This window comes from Schistocerca serialis, chromosome 1 (assembly GCF_023864345.2).
Source record: "Schistocerca serialis cubense isolate TAMUIC-IGC-003099 chromosome 1, iqSchSeri2.2, whole genome shotgun sequence".
Taxonomy (NCBI): Eukaryota; Metazoa; Arthropoda; class Insecta; order Orthoptera; family Acrididae; genus Schistocerca; species Schistocerca serialis.
The window spans coordinates 212384990-212392607 of NC_064638.1; the positions used below are offsets into that span (position 1 = coordinate 212384990).

Consider the following 7618-nt stretch of genomic DNA (forward strand, 5'->3'; position numbering starts at 1 on the left):
CGCCTACTCACAGTGACACAGACCGTGTCAGCCGTCAGGAAGTGAAGAGACTTCAGTCCCCTGTGAACCGTGCCTAGGCGCCATTGGTATCAGAACTTCACACATCAAAAAAGGTTTTGCATCAACTCGGTTCCTTGAGCACCGGTACCTGTACAGAGAATTGGAATAGAGACCAACATAAACATCATTTCCGCCATTTTTATAGCTCATGTGAACCCACATTGCATGTTGTACCATCATTCATGGAGACCTTCAGAGGTGGAGGTCCACATTGCTGTACACACCGGTATCTCTGATACCCAGCAGCAGGTCTTTTTGCATTGTTGAATGTTTGTATTCGTCGTGCCATACTATCCTTAGGTTCATCAAGGCACTGTTGGTCCAGATTGTCCCACAACTCAACGGCGATTCGGCGTAGATCCTTCAGTGTGGTTCCTGTGTCACGTCGTCCTTAAACAGCCCTTTTCATCCAACCCCAGGCGCGTTGGATAGGGTTAATATCTGCAAAACATGCTGGCCACACGTCGTTATCCTGAAGGAAGTCATTCATAAGATGTGCACAATGAGGGCGCGAACTGTCGTCCATGAAGACGAAACCCTCGCCAATATGTTGCCTATATGGTTGCATTGTCAGTCGGAGGATGGCACTCACTTATCGTACAGTCGTCACGGCACCTTCCATGACCACCAACGGCGTTCGTCGGCCCCACATAATGCCACCCAAAAACAGCAGGAAACCTCCACCTTGCTGCATTCAATGGTGTGTGTGTCTAAGGCGTTCAGCCTAACCGGGTTGCGTCCAAACACGTCTCCGACGATCAATGGAGTGTGTGTCTAAGGCGTTCAGCCTGACCGGGTTGCCTCCAGACACGTGTCCGACGATTATCTGGTTCAAGGCATATGCAACACTCATCGGTGAAGAGAACGTGATACCAAACCTGAGCGCTCCATTCGGCTTGTCGTTAGGCCCTTCTGTACCTCGCTGCATGGTGTCGTGGTTGCAAAGATGGACCTCGCCATGGACGTAGGGTGTGAAGTTACGCATCATGCAAACTACTGCGCACAACATCAGTATTAACACGACGTCCTGTGCTTGCACGAAAAGCATTATTCAACATGGCGGCCTTGCATCCAGGGTTCCTCCGAGCCATAATCGGTAGGTAGCGGTCATCCACTGCAGTAGGAGCCCTTGGGCGACCTGAACGAGACATTTCATAGACATTTCCTGTTTCTCTGGATCTTCTCCAGGTCTGAACAACATCGCTTTGGTTCACTCCGAGATACCTGGACACTTCCTTGGTTGAGAGCCTTTCCTGGCACGAAGTAACAATGTGGACGCAATCGAACTGAAGTAATGACCGTCTAGGCATGGTTGAACTACAGACAACACCAGCTGTGTACCTCCTTCCTGGTGGAATGACTGGAACTGATCGGCTGTTGTGCCCCTCCGTGTAATAGGCGCTGCTCATGCATGGTTTACGTCTTGGGGCGGGTTCAGTGACATCTCTGAACAGTCAAAGGGACTGTGTCCGTGATACAATATCCAAGAAGCCGGACAGAACACAAAATATGGGTATTAAAATGCGTACCTTAAAAGCTATGGGCACTCGTTCAGTAAAATAAATGTGTTTCATAGTAGTGAAGATGAACGAGTGCTCATAATTCTTACGGTGTACACTTTAGAGTCCTTTTTTCTTGTCCTTCTTTTGTCTTGGTGCATATTACTAGCACGGAAAGTTGTCAACCCTATTATCTTAGAAACAACAGTATCGGTACGTGTATTCCACTGTCAGAGATGTCAGAAGGATACATCATTCTATCTGGTCGTTTCAGGACCAAGGTCGCTGACCTCATGTTGATACACTTTCCCATCTCCACCATTTCTGCAAGTCTGTAACACCACCACGCAATCGTCCTCTAAGTTTGTGAGTAAGTGGACAATCTTAGCTGTGATCTCAGGCCTTCAAAATAGACTCAGTTATTTACAACTAAATTTTATATCCTAAAAGTGCTGTTACTATCTTGGTTGACTTCAACAATAAACCACTCTTGATTAGATACTAAAAGAGAAATGCACATGTTCTCCACAAACGTCAATGCGTGGTATTATTTGACTACTAAATTGATCATATTACACAAAAACCTTTGAGAGTAACAATGTGTAGCTATATGAAGTGGAATGACTACATACTTTCAGCTACGGCTGAAGAATTCGTACGCGGAATTCTTGGTGATTGTAGTTGACAGCTGAAGAGATCGCTCTCACAATAATTTTGCGGCGTTTACTTGAATACTGAGTTAGGTGCCCATGACAAGTGGAACTAACAGGGATATCGAGTGTCTTAAAAAGAAAGTGGTGCAAGTAATTTGAAGTGCATTAAACGGGAGAGGGAGTGAGCCACAAATGTGAAATCTTCTGACAGACACCCTAAGAGATCCTCACATATAGCGGGAACTAGTAGAGAGAATATCACGATACGACTACCGAAAACCGCATATTCTTAAGCCATCTACTCTTCCGCTGGGAGATAATGAACGCAGTAGGTGCAACTGACTGCAAATGTCACCTGCAACCTCGGTTCTAAGGTTATTTTCGTTTCCCTTAAACGATAGGCGGAGATGGAAAAGACAGATAGTGTCGCTCACGAAGCAGTATTACGGCACTGTGTTTATCGCTTCTGACCCAGAATGAAACGCGAGCATTTCGCTTTGAGATGAGTCGAAAGTCAAACCAGATCCTTAGATGATTCTGTGTCGATATCGGAAGCGAATCCCTCTACCACTGCAATCGGTGGTATTGGCCTCTCTCTCTCTAAATCTGGCGTGCATTACGCAAAGGAAGCTTTTCATGAGGTAGGGGAGTATGTCTGGTGCTCAGAGGCTTTATTAGGTTAGAGAAAATGCTTCCTAGGGCCAGTGATGAACTTCTTTCCTAAAGCGAAGAGAGATGAAGGCCATTATTCTCAGAGGAGTACTTCCGTACGTGCAGATCGGAAAGAGATGTTGTTTGTATGTTATTACCAAACTGCTGGAGTATGGTAAAGTTCCACAATCAACTTCACTTATTCAAAGTAATAAAGCTGGCTGATGCCTTGAGTGAGTAATAATGGAATTATAAATTCAGATTGAAATATTTCGGTAAGGATAGGCTAGAGGCCAAAGATATCGCCTTAGTGACTGTCGTAAATAATATCAATTTATTACCGAAAGTAAATGTGCAGTTATCTGGGTAAAGTTAGTCATGAGAGGTGGATCAGGAATGGTGATCTATTATTACTTTAAAGTATGATTCTCAGAAGCCGTAGCGGCGGATAGCAAGAGACAGAGATTAGTATGAGATTGTTTTGAATTTATAATTTCAAAATTACTTCGGGCAGACAGTTAAATAACCGACTCGTGAGAGTAATTTCTTAAGACCCCTAGCAACGAACAGAACAGAGCTTGTCGAATGAGTCAGTCTGTGAGAGGGTAATTGTGTTTATAAGGTTTTTTTTAGCATCAATGACTATAGGTGGTACAAGAAAGATAAAGACTGGTACGAACATATTTTTTCTTACCACAGTGAAAGGAAACAAATCACCAAGTAGTTGGGTAGTCAACAGACGTAATTAGTTCTTAAAAAGCCTTAAAAGAGGATAGAACTTCATGACAGATTTAAGTGAAGTGAGAGTGTATTTGATAAACAAAGCTGAATGAAATCAAAATTAATGTAAGGGGAGCAATACGAGAACCGTTAATTGAATTCAAAAGATAAGTATTGACAAATGATTTGACGAAAAAATCGTATGTGAAGTTAGTAGGCTGATTGAAATGTTTCTTTCAGTCCTTCAGTGACCACATAAAACTAACTGCAGGAAATTCAGATGCATAGGTAAGATTCAGTGAAACAATCTCAAAGAAATGAAATTCATCCACGAAACAAGTGGCTGACAAAAGGGTTGTTCGACCGATTCTTGATATTGTCCCTTGGGCCAGCATCTTTACCATATCAGATTAATAAAAGAGGTAGAGATCCAACAAAGAGCAGCGCAGTTCGTCGTTGGATGATTTAGCATCGTGAAGATGCTGAACATTCTCGGATTGCAGTAGCTGCTCCGGAGGCGTCATGTTTCATAAAGCGGGCTATTCTCGATACCGCAACGGGGTGAGGTGAAGAAGAGTGGGGCAGCATATTACATCGTCCTAAATATGTCTCGCGAAAAGGCCACGAAGAAAAAATCATATTAGTTAGATCTCACATGGAAGTTTTGCAACGATCTTTTCATGCAGTGTTGGCGAATGGAACAGGGTAGTGGGGATATGCTACTGGTAAGGAACGTACCTTCTGCCACACAGCGTAAAGTTGCTTGCAGTGAATAGACCTAGACGTAGATGCAGATGCACAAATGCTAGCAGAACTGTAAGTCCAGATAAACTCAGTCAAATGTGTCCGATACATGGGCGTTATTTCTGTTGCACTCATAACGAGCTGATCACCTCGTACGGTTTACTAAGGAGCAAATTCGAGTTTACGGGTAGCGCTCCTTTCCCATCCCCCCCCCCCCCCCCCACACACCTCCCCAACACCACCCCTCACACCGCCTTCAATTATCTTTAGTAGTGTCGTAGGATGCATCGAGAAACTCGGAGGCTGGCCGGTGGAACGGACCGGTCGGTAATTTATCAGAAGTAGATCCGGCCAGCGGGGTGCGCAACTACCGACTAGAGCACACCAAGCTGTTATTTGTGGGACAGTTGTAGGTGTCTATGAGGAAATGAAAGGGGCGTCCATTAGAGAGAAAAAAGATCGGACAGACTCTCATTTTGAGTTTTTTGTGTTCTGTGTGAATATCGTCCTCACATTTTTATTGTTGTAACAGTGAAACACGACGTTACTTCTAGAAACTCTTCAAATGCGTAATAGGAATTCTGGAACGTTCTGTGGGAAGACACTACAACGGAAATTTTTCGTCACACGCAATGAAATGAATCATTTTAATAATACTGTCGATTCTCTTGATTACCGTATCTTTCAGCGTTGATATAATTCACGACTTTAATATTTTCGTGCAAGTGTCAAAATTAAACATGAATGTCTGAAAGCTTGTAATTGTTGAGATCTGTGTAAAGGAATTACATGTTACAGTAGGAGAAAAACTAACATCTGTGGCATTAAACGAAGAAAAACACAATTGAATTTGGAAGGATGGTGAGGAATATGGGTGTACATTTAGAGGGGATCGGTGTAAGTAATGAGGAAACAAGAGTTTTTTGAGACAAGCTTTAGATGGTGTGTGGACAAGAAGGAGAGACATTTGTTGTGATAAGAAGTTAACGTAAAGGGGTTATGAAAAAGTTAAAGAATAAATATAGTCTTCAGCGACTGTGTAATATTTTTGTGGCTGAATGTCTTGTCAGCCTTATAACTGAACATATGTGAAGTTTTCAGAAACCAGGAAGGCCGCTTAAGAACAGAGAGTGGCTGCTAGAAAGAAGAAGCAAAATTAAATTCTGGGTGTAGATCACATGTCAAGTAGAGAAGAGATTAAAATGATGGGAGTTTGAAGAATTTAGTAACAAAGCGGACAATGCATTAAATTTGGCTTTCATGAAATGTGAATGAATTGCGTTATAACAGTTCTACGTTGTGGGAAGTTAGAAGAACTGTATTGTTCATGGAAGTGGAAGGTACGTTAGGCCAGTGTCGTGTGTACAGATTCTAACACATAAGCTAACAGTTAATCGAAATCTTTGAACGATGTATGTCTATCCATTGAAGTGAACGGTTTTAGAGATATTTTCGACGAACTGTAAGGGTCCAGTACGTGGCTGTGGAGCTTTTACGTAATTGTGCACATGGCTCGTCAAATTCGACTATTGTGTATGCGCGTTGTTGCCGTATCGAGTTTGTGTTTTTCCCACATGCCACATCTTATCCCTATCTAGATGATTTTCCTGAAACTGTAACATCATTTTCTTGCGCTGAGTGGAGTTTTGGAGCCACGATATTAATGGAAGCATTTATTATTGAATTTGTACTGCCTGAAGCGAGAGCAGACCCCAACTTGTCGCCATCTTGGTCCAGCAGCTTCGGGGCGGCCAGAGGCAGTGGTCAGAGATTAAGTCATTCCGCATACTCTTTCCGCATCTGTTGTGATTCCAGATAGGCGACAAGCAAATTTACGTCTCCATAATCTTCACATTCAAAACGTGAGGAAATAGTGGGCATGATAACAGAATATGCAACATTCAATACACGAGAGCAGTATAGTGATTTAATGAAATAATAGAAAAAAAAACTAAACTGCGTCCAAAGAGTCCTCGGACGGCCCAACGGTCCGCCGTGTCATCCTCAGACCACAGGCGTTATCGGATGCGATTATGGAGGGGCATGTGGTCAGCACACCGCTCGCCCGGCAGTATGTCAGTTAACGGGACCGGAGCCGCTATTTCTCAATGAAGTAGCTCCTCACCAGGGCTTGCCAACAGCACTCGGCAGACCAGATGGTCACCCATCCAAGTGCTAGCCCAGCCCGACAACAGTTAACTGCAGTGTTCTGACGGGAACCGGTGTTGCCACTGCGGCAAGGCCGTTGGCCGAAATATCGGAATACTGTACCAAATTATCAAATTTAACAGCCATTTAGAAAGAATAAGAAATAATTTCTAGTTTCCAGCATTCAGCCTACCTTCCACTGTGTTTCAGCAATACAGACATCTCTAGCAGTAAGGTACACTAAGGTTAATTTGATAATTTTCGATGATCAATATGAGATTAATTACTGTAATTTTTATATCACGGAATTTACATCGTGAGACCCGTATTTTGTCTGGTCCCGCTCTAACGTAATACAGACTCTGTTCAGTTATTAACAATAACTTCAACACTAATCGACAATTACTGATATAATTTATTCTTCTATACTTACACTTTTGCTGTATGGTGTCAGTTGGAGTGTGCATGCATAGATTTGTTAATAGAGAGATATAGTCAGTGCTGTAACAGGTTTTTGCTATCAGTGTGTATGATATCAACTGAACACACAGAAGGGGCGTAATTACGAGTTTTTAGTGTGTTTCAAATGGGTAGCAGAGATCACTTGTCGCCGAATCGGTGAGATATTGCGAAGAGTTAATACAGAGTTGACAGTTGTTTGAGTTTACTCCTGATGACGATGGTGGAGATATTCATCGGAAGCTCGAGAATTTTAATGGAAATGACGCGGCTTGAAAATCGAGAAGATTTTATACAGACATGCCGCCGCGAAAGACTCCGAGGAACGTACTTCCTACAAAGTAACACTCTCAGTAAAAGTCAGTGTATGGACAGAGCTGCTAATCGTTTTAATACCACCACTAGCACAGGGCTTACCTTTGTGCTGGCCACACTACACCCTGTTTAGCAAACTTTGCTGCGCCACAAAGAGAAACATTTTGTCGGAGGATGGTACCACGTTTACAAACTGGAAATACGTTACGTTTACTTAGACGCTATTGGCATGGCTTACACGTGTATGTCGGATGTCACTTCAAATGATATCCGTTACACGCGTTTTACTACCAAACTAGAAACTATTTCCAAAATCATACGAGGTTTCTTGGTAACTTTACTAACAACATTCTAAAAAGGGAAACTCAC

The 7618-nt window shown here is 42.9% G+C and overlaps 1 pseudogene; it reads right to left on the reverse strand.

Moving 5' to 3' along the window:
- Positions 1-6459: 6459 nt before the first annotated feature.
- On the reverse strand, positions 6460-6577 carry LOC126428096 (5S ribosomal RNA; annotated as a pseudogene).
- Between the last annotated feature and the right edge of the window lie 1041 nt (positions 6578-7618).